This window comes from Cebus imitator, unplaced genomic scaffold, assembly GCF_001604975.1.
Source record: "Cebus imitator isolate Cc_AM_T3 unplaced genomic scaffold, Cebus_imitator-1.0 Scaffold35, whole genome shotgun sequence".
NCBI lineage: Eukaryota > Metazoa > Chordata > Mammalia > Primates > Cebidae > Cebus > Cebus imitator.
Window position 1 is genome coordinate 8,602,630 of NW_016107350.1, and position 13,457 is coordinate 8,616,086.

The 13,457-nt window shown below is 40.8% G+C and overlaps 1 long non-coding RNA gene across 1 annotated transcript; it reads right to left on the reverse strand.

Moving 5' to 3' along the window:
* Positions 1-1,243: 1,243 nt before the first annotated feature.
* On the reverse strand, positions 1,244-10,056 carry LOC108301539. The gene is made up of 2 exons (XR_001823921.2): positions 9,871-10,056; positions 1,244-1,565 (listed from the first exon to the last, which is right to left on the reverse strand). It is a non-coding gene; the product is annotated as an uncharacterized LOC108301539 (long non-coding RNA).
* Positions 10,057-13,457: the final 3,401 nt, after the last annotated feature.

Here is a 13,457-nt window from a genome sequence, read left to right on the forward strand (position 1 = left end):
AAAAAGATAATAAATGCCAACACCAAGATGACAGAGATGTTAGAATTCTCTGACAAAGATTTTGCAGCAGCTATGAAAAATACTGCAAGCATGGTACAAGTAATTCATTCTACGAGTAAATTACACACATGCTTACAACAAATGAAAAGACAGAAAGCTTCAGCAAAGAAATAGAAGATATGAACAAGAACCAAATGGGTGCTTCAGAGCTGAAAAATGGAACTGAAATAAAATGCTCAGCGAATGGGCTGAATATCAGAATGGAGGAGACATAGGAACAAATCATTGAATTGGAGGATAAATCTATAGATATTATCCTATCTGAACAAGGAGAAAATAGACTGAAAAACATGAATAGAGCCTCAGAGACATGTGGAACTATAGTAAAAGATCTAACATTTGTGTCATCAGAATTTCAGAACGAGAGAAGAAAGAGGGAATACCTGAAAATGTACTTGAAGAAATACTGGGTAAAAACTTCCCAAATTCTTAAAATAAGAAAATTATAAAAGTGGAGAAAGATTACTGATTCTCAGGGGTTAATTTGGAGGCTAGAGGAAAATGGGTGTTGTTATAAAAGGGCAACATGAAATATCTTTGTGATGGAAATGTTCTGTGTTATTTATCAATGTCAATCTCCTGGTCCTGATGTTGCACTACAGTTTTGCAAGATGTTACCTTTGGAGGAAACGGGTAACTGCATTATTTATTACAAGTGCATGTGAAATCTACAATTATCTCAAAAAGTTTCATTTGAAGAAAGAAACGCCTTTCTCTCCATTAGAACTATTTCTACATATTCTTTTTCTCCTATCATTTGCTGTACCTCCCATTTGCCCTTCATACACATACATTCACCTGGGAAAACAAACGTCTTCAGGAGAACTGATTTCTTAGTGTACAGCCTATCTACAACCAGGTCCGTTGAGCACTACGTGATTTAGGCAAAGTAGTCAGCCAAAAATGGTGCCTGTTCAAAAGCTTGAATCTTGAGCTACCAGAATTTCATATTCCGTTGAACAAAGAAACTGGCCATTTGCTAAACAGCTCCCATTTACTTTGCAATGTGTGAATTTGACACACAGAGAGAGAGAGAGAAACATAGAGGTAGAAAAGTCTAAGGCTTCAATTGATAGTCACATTTTCATTTCTATTTTTAGTGACTAACTCAGAGGCCTTTATGCTACTTTAATAAATATGTCAACACTCTGAGTAATAGGAATGTGTTTTCTTCCAGTAGTAGTTTTTTTTTTTTAGGAATATTGATTTCAAAAGCCAACTTGATTTATAACACATTAGGCCCCCATTTTCTCTGGGAGTGGAGCCGTCGAGGTTCAAGTTAATGTTCGGCGCTTGGTGCTGGTGACAGACAGGCTGTCAGAGCACACTAATAAAGCCGTAATCCCAGGAGCCAATCAGGGCGCCTCTTCTGTTCGTCTGGTCCCGTTGGTTGCCAGGCACACGCAGGAGCACATCATTAACCACAAGCTTCCTTGGGGATGCTGTAGACAAAATAAACTCTCATGAAACACATCTTGGGAAACATTTAAAGCTGGAATCCCTGGCTTAACAAAAGTCCAAAAAATTAAGAAGAAATATTAGTTTGTAAAAGGAGAAAATGAACCAGACTATTGTTGATAAGAGCTTCTGCTTTTAACTTTTTCACATTTATTTTGACTTTTTTCTCTCTTGAGTACACTTGGATGCCTTCAAAAATCCGAATCACCTCCTTATCCTTAGCTATTTTTTTATTTCGGAGTATGGTTGATTTGCATATTGTTACTGCAATTAAAGTGGAAAATAGCAACCCAGTTGTAGACTAGAGTTGTGTTTAAATGCATGCATGTATCATCTAAAAGAAGAAATGCTGTTTTTAATCAGTACAGATGTATTATCAAATACCACGTTGAATTCTTGGCAAAATTAATATTTATTTCAAACAATAAAATAAAGGTATAAATTATTATGTCCCCCATACCACTTATTCTATATATTATTAATTAATATGTAAAATTAAAGGAGAAGAAAAAAACAGAGTAATTTTCTTTTATTATCACCTCTCTACTGTTTTGAATTAAGCACTTTCCATCTCATTTGATGCTCACAACTTTATCAGGCAGCACTTCTACACTCCATTTTTTGGATGAGGATGCCAAAGCTCAGAGAAGTTGAGTAAATTACATAATGATACACAGCAAGATTGCAAGCAGGTCTGTTGGTAAAGCTTCTGATATTTCTCACTACTTTCTATCACCAATATCATGCCTTCACATACTACCCTGGTTTTGGACCAAGCCCAGTTTTCAGTGGAAAGTGTATGTATTTAATAGAAAGTGAAACATCTTTTGACATCTGTGAAATTGAACTAGATTTCAAAACAAATGTTTATTATACAGCATAAATCTCAATTATCATAATGACGCATGGCTAGATAATTAATTTAAACATTTTAATAAGTATAACACAAATAGATAACGTAGTAGGATGGGTACATATATAAATATATAAGCACGTGCTGTGCTTAGAGCACAGAAACAGGAGATAGATGACAGATTAGATAGATGATAGATAGATAGATAGCAAACCTGAGATAGATAATTAGATAGATGGTAAACATGAGATAGATAGATAGATAGACAGAAAGAAAGAACATATATCTAAGCTTTGCAAAATTTTATCTCCTCACAAAGGTTTCCTTTCAAGCTTTGGGAAAAAGGTAACCGTTTGCTCTACTTTCAAGTATTGCAATAGACATACGCTTTCCAAACAGTTAGTTGCACATTGGCCATGATTCTACATTTAACACATAATTCCATATTTTTTATTACCCTTCCTTTATCAGGCAATTATCCTTTATCAGAGAATAAACCACCCAATATCTCATAATAGGCCAAATCAACATCACAAAATTTATGTACTTAGCTCAGAGCATAATAACATGTATTCAGAGTCGTAGTATGCTTAACTATCTGGATTCTTAGAACACATCAAATCAGAAGCAAGGCATTAGGAGTCTTGCTCAAGATATCTGAGAAGCTATAAGAAGTTCCTGCTGGTTGCCTAATATGGACAGAGATGAAAAAAATCTCTACAAGGATGATGGAAAATCTGCAAGAAACAAAGGAGAAGTCTGGGATGATGTAAGTATGGGTTATTGCCTGTATTCGTCTGTTCTCGCACTGCTATGAAGAAATATCTGCGACTGGGTAATATATAAAGAAAATAGGTTTAATTGGCTCATAGTTCCACGGGCTGTACAGGAAGCATGACTGGGGAGGCCTCATGAAACTTACAATCATGGCGAAAGGTAAAGAGGAAGTAAGAACATCTTCATGTGGTCAGAGCACGAGGAACAGGGGGTTGCGGGGAGCTGCCACATGTTTTTGAATGAACAGATTTCATGAGAACTCTATCATGAGAACAGCACTAGGGGGATGATGATATACCATTAGAAACAACCCCCATGATCCAGTCACCTCCCACCAGGCCCCAACCCCATCATTGGCGATTACATTTTGATATGAGTTTCGGGTGTGGACACAGATCCAAACCATATCATTTGCTTACTTGGGGTAAAGTCAACTCCTGTAACAGAAAAACCTCCAAACTTTAGTGACCTGGCTTAACACAATAGAAATTTATTCCTGGCTCATAAAATAGTCCAAACACATGCTATTAGTTCATTAGAGGTTATTATCCACACAGTTCTTCAGGGATCCAGGCTTCTTAAACTTTATAGCTTCACTAACCATTGTATCACTCACATGCACTAGCAGAAGGCACAAAATGTGAATGGAACAGTCATACCATATCCCATCTGCTTACATTCCACTGGTGAGAACAAATTCAATGGCCACATCTGGATGCAAAGGAGTCTGGGAAATGTAGTCTCTGGCTAGTTGGCTATCTCCCTGTCATGACTTCACACCAGGACAAAAGCCAGTGGTCTCATCAATGGTACTTACAGCCCACCTGCATATGGCAGAGTATGGTGCGGTACACACATCAGAATGTATTCATCTGTTCAACACTGTTTCAAGCCCTAAAGATACAACAGTGAATAAAGTAGATGCAGTCCCTGCTCCCATGGAGATAGAATCATTGTGAGTAGAGACAGACAATAAGTAGGCTGACATACAAATAAAGAGTTTCAGATAGTTACAAATACTAGGAAGAAAATAAAGCAAGATAATGGTATATAGCATCTGAGTTTTGTGGCAGTGGCTATGTTAGCTGGAATGATCAGAGAATGTATTTCTCTGTATATGAAATTTGTGTTGAGACTTAAACAAGGATGTAGCTAAGTGGAGCTTTGGGGGACATAATATTCCAGAGAAAAGAAAATACAAAGTTCTTGAGACTAGAATGAGCTAGGCACATTCCAAGGCAAGAAAGGGGACTTGCGTATCAGTCAACTACTACTGTAATTTTATGTAACAGATCATCCCAAAACTCAGTGGGTTAAGATACAAGCAATTGTACTTCTTTTTGTATTTGCTCACAGTTCTATAGATCACTTGGGGCCACTTTAATTCAGGCTTATGGATGATCTGTATTTGGCCTAGAATTCAGGTCAGATTTCCTCCACAAATCCTTCCGGAGCCCTGGCTAAAGAGGATAAGGTTCCCTACAGCATGATCTTCCATGGCTGGCCACAGAGCTGAGAGAGGCCAAGCCAACCCTCATAAGCATATTTGAAAATTCCACCAGCTTCACGAAGAAAATAAAGATGAGTGGCCAAATGCAAATCCAATGGAGGGGGGATATGTTTGACCCACTTTTGTGCATTGCAAAGTCACATACAGAAGAAGGGAGTGAAAAATTAAGGAAAATATTTTAATTCACTGTAGCCGGCATGGCCAGAATGCTACAAATAAATTGAAACTTCACAGGTTTGTGGAAGACAGAGCAACGATCAGATAATACAGTGTTTTGTGAACATGATAGTCATTCTGAATTGTGTTTTAATTACAATACAAAATAAGGAGATTTTCTAGTGGGGAAATTATTTGATCTGTTTGATATTTTTAAAATATCAGCAGGATTTAGTGTGGAGAATGGGGAGGCTCTAGGAAAGCCAGAGACCTGCTAAGAAATCTCCATGCTAGTAGAATAGATGAACAAAGTTTGGCTTCAATTAGCACAATAATAGCAGTAGAGGAGTAAAACATGATTAGATTCAAGATGCATTTTGGGGGTAAAGGCAAGAAAACTCACCTGGTTGTGTTGTAGGAGAAAAGAGAAAAATCAGACCAGTGTGGTGGCTCACACCTATAATCCCAGCATTTGCGGAGGCCAATGCAGGAGGTCACTTGAGGCCAGCCTGGACAATAAAGCAAGACCCCATTTTTACAAAAACTTTAAACAATGAGCCTGGCATGATGGCATGTACCTATATTCCCAGCTACTCTGGAGGCTGAAGCAGGAGGTCACTTGAGTCCAGAAAGCTGATGCTGCAGTGAACTATGATCATGCCTCTGTATTCCAGCCTGGGCAATGGAGCAAGAACTTGTCTCTTAAAAAAAAGAAAAGAAAGGGGAAAAATCTAAGATTATGTTTAAGGCTTTTGTTTTGTTTTGTTTTGCTTGAACAAAGTGTAGAAAGTAGCTGAGAAGATGAAGGAGAAGCACCATAGGTTGTTGTCTGGAGAGATTTTTGTGTTCAAAACTTGTTTGGGCCCGTGAACACTGAGAGCGCCATCAGACACAACGTGGAGCTGTTTAGCCAGCAGTTGAGTTGATGATTCGGGTATAAAGAGGGAATGTTGATGGTTGTATCAATTTGAGAGTCTTCAGCTCAAAGACAGTATTTCATGCTATGGCCCAAGAGGAGAGGAATTAGGAAGGAAATGTAGATATGGTAGAACACTAAGGACAGACCCTAATGTGTATCAGCGTTTAACCATCTCACAGAGGAGATGGAACTGGCAAAGGAGATTGAGAAGGAGCAGCTAATAAGTTGTGGAAAAACACAGGAGAATAGGGTATTGGGAAAGGGAAGAGGAAAATGCTTCAGGAAGGAAGAAGCAGTTCAGTGTGTCAAATGCTACCAACTGTTCAAGTTCGATGAATAGACCATGGGTTTGGAAGGAGGTGCAAATGGTAAGCTGTTAGGAGACCCATAATAAGCCATTTCAGTGTAGTAGTGTGAACAAGACTGGAGTGCATTCAGGAGAAAGGGACAGGTTTGTGTTGGTTGGTTTTGGTTGGGAGGATCTATTAGGTGATTTTTGTATATTAACGGGAATAGTCCAGTAGACAGAAATATATAATAGGATAGAAGCAACATTATTGAGGTGAAGAGAAGGACTGGAACCTAAAACACAAGAGAAGGGACTGGTCTTGATTAGTAGCAAGAATAAGTGCTGCATCAAAACAGAGGGAAGCTAGGCTCTGGAACCAGATGCAGGTAAGTCAGTGGATCTGGCAGAGAAAAGGAAGGCTGTGCTTGTCTAATTACTTTCACAAGCACCTATCATAGGACGACTTGGAATGCCCAAGCTCGGCAGCAAGGCACAGTGCCAGGAGGGCATGCTCATCATCCCTGCCTGGGACTACTACTGTTCCACCCAACCCAGATTGGCTGACTTTATGCTGACCCAGCAAGAAAGACTGGTAAGAACTGCAGCAGGGGTTGCTTCCCAGAGCTCAGCTGGTACAGAGCAGTATCATCAAAGCCAACAGAAGGCCGGGCCAACTGCTCAGCTCAGGGAAGAGCCAAACATCGCAAGTACAATTAATTTTGAACCTGTTTGGCTGTTCAGCAATCTTCAGCTTTGTTTGTGCTCTACAAGCCAGACCTGAGGTCATGTTCTTTCTGGCTCCCTCAGCAACTGGTAGAAATAGATACAGAGAAATCATGCTATTAGCATATGATCATCATGTAGTAGATGATGCACCCTGATCTTTCCCTTTGAGGCTGAGTTCCTCATTCCCCTGCCAGGAGCATAGGCTGCTCACACTCGCAGAAGCGCCTTAATCGGGGAATTTCAGTAAGGGTGAGAAAGCAGCCTTGTCCAACATTTTACCTCTCCCTGGGGGCAACACAAAACAACTGAAAGTGTACAGAGGCTCTGGTCCTTGCTTTGATTAGAGACATCTATAAATCAGAGTTTCTCCAACTCAACACTATTAGCATTTAGGGCGGGATAACTCTTTGTTGGGAGGGGCTGTCCTGTACACTGAGAATGTTCAGGAGCATCTCTGGCCTTTCTCACTGGAAAGCAGCAGCACCCCTCTCCACTTACAGCAATCAAAATTGTCTCCAGACAGTTCCACATGTCCCCTAAAAAAAAAAACCATCTCCAGTTGAAATCTGCTGCTTTAAAGAGTACCACAGTTGCAGACCTCTTTCTGGAATTAACTGAAGGCAAATTAATCTCAGTTCAATGCCTGTCTCTATTCAATCCCACTTTAATAATTCTCTTGCAAACTGCACACATATCTCCATCTTAATTTTCTTCCTTGGAGGTCAACATTGACGGTGGTCCTAAGAAGCAGTCTCTAAAAATGTTTGAGCTGGATCACCCGCCAGTCAACTGAGTACCATTATTGATTGGTGACGAGTCGATAGACTGTGACGTAATGCATTAGTAAAACTGTCCAAAAACGTTATTAGTGGTAAACTGGCATGAGATACAGCTGGTGGATGAACTGGCTTCGGCAATAGCTCAGGTGTTTGAGAAGTTGGAGGAAGTCATAATTATAAGGTCTATGAAATCAGTTAGTTGACACCAGAGAATTTCGATACGTTGGAAAAAGATAATAAAAGGCTGAGAGTGACTGATCACCAATTTAGACACTGCCTCTTTGTAAGAATGTAATGAAAAACTTATCTTGTTCAGCTGGAGGGCAGAAAGAGCTCAAGGTCTGCCTGCATCCAATGACTGGTCAATTCAGCACACAAATACCTGGCTTTCTTGCCTCAACTTGAAATATATCTGGAGATCCATCGTAGCCTCAGAGCTCTTTGATCTGCTTCAATTGCTCTTGTAGTTACATCACCACCAAAATCCTCCCTCTGCCACTTTCTCCTTCCTATTCCTCCAATCAGTCATTGCTGCTAAGGGAACTTCCAAGAAACCACCTATAAACAAATACCAATCTTGACATAGCACCTAGGAAACCTGTTCCATGACACCTCTTAAAAATCCCTTGTCATATATTTTCTTCCACCTCTTGCTCTATATTTCATCTCATTTTTATTTCAATTATTCTCGAAAACATGTCTATATTCACTGTTTTTACTTTGCCACTTCCCATTCTCTCCTGTTGGATTTTGTCCAAACCATCCCATTAGGTGGCTATTATCAAGATCCTCAGTGACACCCACTTTGCAAAACTTTCTGAATTGTTTATCCTACCATCATTCAATTTCCAGTTCTGAATTCTACATCATCAGCTGATAATCCCCACTCCCCCTCCTGCATACATTCATTTGTAAACCAGAGAGGTCACTTCTGATCATCTCTTCAAGATTTTAGTGCCTGGGTTCATTGTCCACTCTCTAGACTCACTCTTGTCAATATTAACAGTGATTTCAACATACAAGCAGATGATCCTTGCCGCTCCAGCCGCTAAATTGCACAATCTCCCTTATGTTCTGTACCCAACTTCAGCTACTCACACCCATCAACATTCTCAAGAGTTTATCCTTACCTATCACTTAAACACATCACTATGGTTTGAATGTGTGTCTCCTCCACATCTCATGTTAAAATTTAATCCCCAATATGGCAGTATTGAGAAGTGGGGCCTTTAAGAGGAAATTGGGTCTTGAGAACTTTGTCCTCATGAGTGGAAAAACCCATGCATGGATTAATCAGTTAACGGGTTAATGGAATAGTGAGCTATCATGGGAGTTGAACTGACTTTATAAAAAAAGGAAGAAAGACCTGAGCTAGCATGCTCATCCCACTCACCATGTGATGTCGTGTGTGCCTCAAGAATCTGCAGAGGGTCTCCACCAACAGAAAGAACCCTCACCAGATGCAGCCTGTTAACCCTGGACTTCTCCACCTTCATAGCCATGTGATGTAAAGTCCTTTTCTATATAAATTATTCAGTTTCAGCCATTCTGTTATAAGCAACAATAACAGCAAAAATAGACTAAGACACCTACTACAAACTCAACTTCAAGATTATAAGGGAAGGTGTTCTCTTTCCATGTCCACAAGGGGCATAGTTTTAAGAGTAAGAACTTCCCAGAGCCATGCTCCCTCTCATCTCTCTCCATCAGGGAGATTTAACGGTTTATGTTTAAATTTCGAAGGCAAGGGAAGAAACTAAAAGTCAATCACTCCAGCGGAAGTTCTAAGGAACTCCTTTCATTGGCCAGGGATCTTAGAGAAGGTGGGAGTTCCTCCCAGGTTAAAAGTCCCCTTCTTCCACACCCCCATGGACACCATGTTTGGGTTCCCTTCCACGAACACTCTCTCGTGGTAGCTGCTTTCCCTCTCCTAAACGCCATCTCTCTCTCTATTCCCTTCCACTCAGTGTGGAAGCTGTCTTTCCTCTTCTGGATTCCGTCTTTCTGGATTCTCTCACTCAGTGTGAGAGGATCTTTCCTTCTCTGGTTTTCCCCCTCTGGTAACCCTTCTCACCAGTGTGAGAATTGCTTTTCTTTCTCTCACTCACTGTGAGACTTAGTTGTTTCTCTCTCCTCCTTTTTCTCTCTCTGTTTTAAATAAATCACTTTCTACAAACACTTTTGAGTCTGCCATTTACTGCGCACTGTGCCGTGGACCCCTCTCTCATTCTTGAGAGGGCAGGAGACCAAAAACCTGGAGAAACATCCTCTCAGGGGAGCTGAAGGCACCCTGAACCCCTGAACCCCAATATTACAATTGCATTTCCAGTAACGACATCTTACCTTCATAGTTCACTTCCTCTATTACCACTCCTCAATTGGGTTTTTCCTCACCCCACGCCACTGACTTCTGATAATGCTCAGCACGAAGAACTCACAATCCAGTGATCTAACCAATGTTGCTTTGTTCAAACTGCCCTGATATCCCTGCAGTGTTAAAACTCATTTTCAACTCCTGTGCGCAGCTCTTGTGTCGTTGCATTTAATTGGCTAAACTATAACTCAGAAAACTAACTCTCTATTTACTTAAATATTGCACCTACTTCAGTTGAACATGCCTGGGATAAAGTACACAAGCCACCTGACCATGCCCACTAACCTTAACTGGGCCTGGGTTGCTCCCTGGCAACTCTGCTCCATGCCCCTCACCACGGTCCTATTCCTCACCTAGAGGACTGCTCATACCTTCTTCCCTCCCCTCTACCTATACCGACTTCCCCTAATACTCATTTTTAGCTGATGACGTTATTTTTTTACTCTGCTGAGAAAATAGAAGCAAACAAAAGAAAACTTTCCAGGCTCATATCATGACTTATTCACATGTAATTTTGCCTCTTGTTCTTTTCCTGCTCCTATCTGAAGCCAGCCCTCCCAGGTGCACACTAGAGAACATTCCCATTTACCTGCATGGCTGCAACCACCACGCCTCTTTCTCTTCCATTATCAGTCGTAGTAGATGCTGGGAGTGCCTGCCTTGACAGTTACCACTGATGTATTCTGGTTGATTTCCAACTGCCAGTAACCATCTTTGCTTGAAGTCTTTCCCCAAAAATGGAAATACCACTTTACCCTCACATTTGGCAGGTTTGGGAGTTTTAACAGTGGCTGGGTATTAACACTGACTGGGTCTTAACAATGCCTCATCCCAGCAGCCCTCAACCAAGAACAAATAAATTATGCATAAATACCCGTGCTCCTGTGTCTGGGTGGGACCATTCTGAAGTGTGTTTTATATTGGTCCCCAGCATTTGCCCATGGGTTTAAGGTCCAGGGATCCACAGTAGTAGCTAGCTTAATAATGCAGCCTTTTGCTTTTCCCGCTGCGCCTGCCTTTGGTGTTTTCTACACTTACCAACTAGGTTACTTTGCAGTCAATCTTTTTTTTCAGGGCCTGTTTCTAGGGAACCCTTAATGAGTACATCAATTTTTCCCACTTAATTTTATCGTGATCTCTTAAATATTTTGCATAATTTTCCTTACATCTGATTACATCCAATACCCTCATGAAGGAGTTTCATGTATTTCTGTTTGCCATGTCTCTCTTTCCATTCTGTCTCAGCTTCTCCCCAGCTGGGTTCACCCCTCCACTCTTCCATCAACACTCTGCTGCTCGGTGTCCTTCCTGTTCACTGATGGTCAGGCTCAGGCCTCCTCTCACTCATTCTGTTGGCTCCATTCAACTCACTGGTCTGCCACATTTTTTTTTGAGGTTCTTTCTTCTCCTGAAGTCCAGAACCCCACAGTGTCTTTGTTTTCTAACTACCTTAACAGCAGGTCTTTCTCCATTTCATCTGTGAGTTCCTGCTTATCTCTCAGCCTCTAAGCATTAGAATACTTTGTTCAAGGCTCAGTGTTTGTTGTGTTTTTCTCTTATCTTTGCTTATTCTCTTAGTGATCTCACTCATTTTCGTGGATTTAAATACCATCTGCAAAATAGGTTATTTTCTTGTTTTAATTTTTGATTTTTGTAGGTATATAGTAGATGTATGTATTTATGAAACACCTGAGATATTTTGATGTAGGCACGCAATGCTATGCATTGCATAACACATAATCGCGTCAGGGTAAATAGGCACCCATCACCTCAAGTGCTTATTCTTTTTGTTTCAAACAATCCCATTATACTCTTTTATTTACCAAATAGTTATTTCCAAAAATATCTCGAGCTCAGATCTCTCCCTTGACTTCCTGAAGAGTATGTCTTACTGTCTACCTGGCATTGCCACTTGGAAGTCCAATAAACATCCCAAACTTGGCATAGCCATACACATATTTGTTTTTTCTCTCATATTCTCAGTAAACAGCAGCTCCAACCTCATATTTGCTTAGACTAACATTTTATTGTTATCTTTTCCCCTCCCTCTCTTTCTCTCATTAGCTTGTTGGAATATGATAGTAGCTCTGTCTCCAAATGTCAAAAATTTGGTCTCTTGTTGTCATCCTCACCTCTGCTATCTGGTCCAAGCCACCATCATCTTGCACCAAAATTATTAACATAGCTTCCATGCTTGTCCTTGTGCTTCTGACATTTGATGTACATTTTTCAACATAAATTCTCCTAAAATGGCAGTCAGGATGATCCTTTTTAAGCAAGTCAGGCCATGTCCGTTCGCTGTCCTAAGCTCTTCTTGTCTTCATATCTCATTCAGAATAACAGCCAAAGTTCTTTAAACTGCTATTTCTGTATTTGCCTCCCCTTCCTGATATCCGGTACTTTTTATCTGCTCTGTTCCCAGGTTCCCAGCCTGGATTCTTAACTCTTGCTGTCCAGACTCACCATCTCTGCATTGCTCACTTCCCAGGGTACTCAGAGCCCAGCTGCTTCTCCCCGATGCCACATCTTCTATGACTTGTCCCTTTTCTTTTCTAGGATCATCCTCTTTCCTTGTAACTTTGTGCCTCATTCATCTTTCAGCAGTGGTGTTTTTGACCCCTATGATTTAGAAGGGGCTTCCAGCCCCTGTCCCATCTACCTACGCTTCCAACTTCGTCTTCCCTTCTGCTGCTGGTGTTACTGCTTTCCTTCTTGCTCTGGGACAATCCTGGTTTACCAAGGGAGGAAAATCTGTATTCTCAGGGACAAACAACCAAATCGTAGGGTGATTTTATATACTGGACCATCTGTCTCATCTTCCCACAGACCAGCAAGCCTGGATCTTCACATCTGTAAGTTTGAAAGTGGTAATACAATTCTTAGGAACCCCTTACCTTGTAAAGTATTTTGAGTTCCCAAGAGTCATAAATTACTGCCTTAATCATCCAGTCCCCCAATATTATTTCTAGGTTTTTTAAAGATCAAAGGCCATGCACAGTGGCTCAAGCCTGTAATCCCAGCACTCTGGGAAGCCAAGGGTAGGTGGATCGCTTGAGTCTAGGAGTTTGAGACCAGCCTGGCCAACATGACGAAATGCTTTCTCTACTAAAAATATAAAAAATTAGCTTGGTGCAATGGCGTGCGCCTGTAGTCCCAGCTACTTGGGACGCAGTGCTGGGAGAGTCACTTGAGCCCAGGAGGTCAAGGCTTCAGTGAGCTGAAATCATGCCACTGCACCCCACCCTGGGCAACCAGTGTGAGACCCTGCCTCATAAAAAATGATAAAATAAAAGCTAGATAAAAGATGTGACAGCTGATCCAATAAATAAAACCACCCTACGGTTTGGTTGTTTGCCTTGAGTATACAGATCTTGCTCCTCCAGTAAACCAGAGTTGTCCCAGAGTAAGAAGGAAGACAGCAAGACCAGCAGCAGAAGGAGAAGACAAGGCCAGTTAAACTAACTTAATTGTCTTGCCTGATCACCTGTGCATCCCTGTGCTTGTCTTTGTCATTTACTAAATCAGGTACTTAGCATATATCTGGTCATTTACAAAG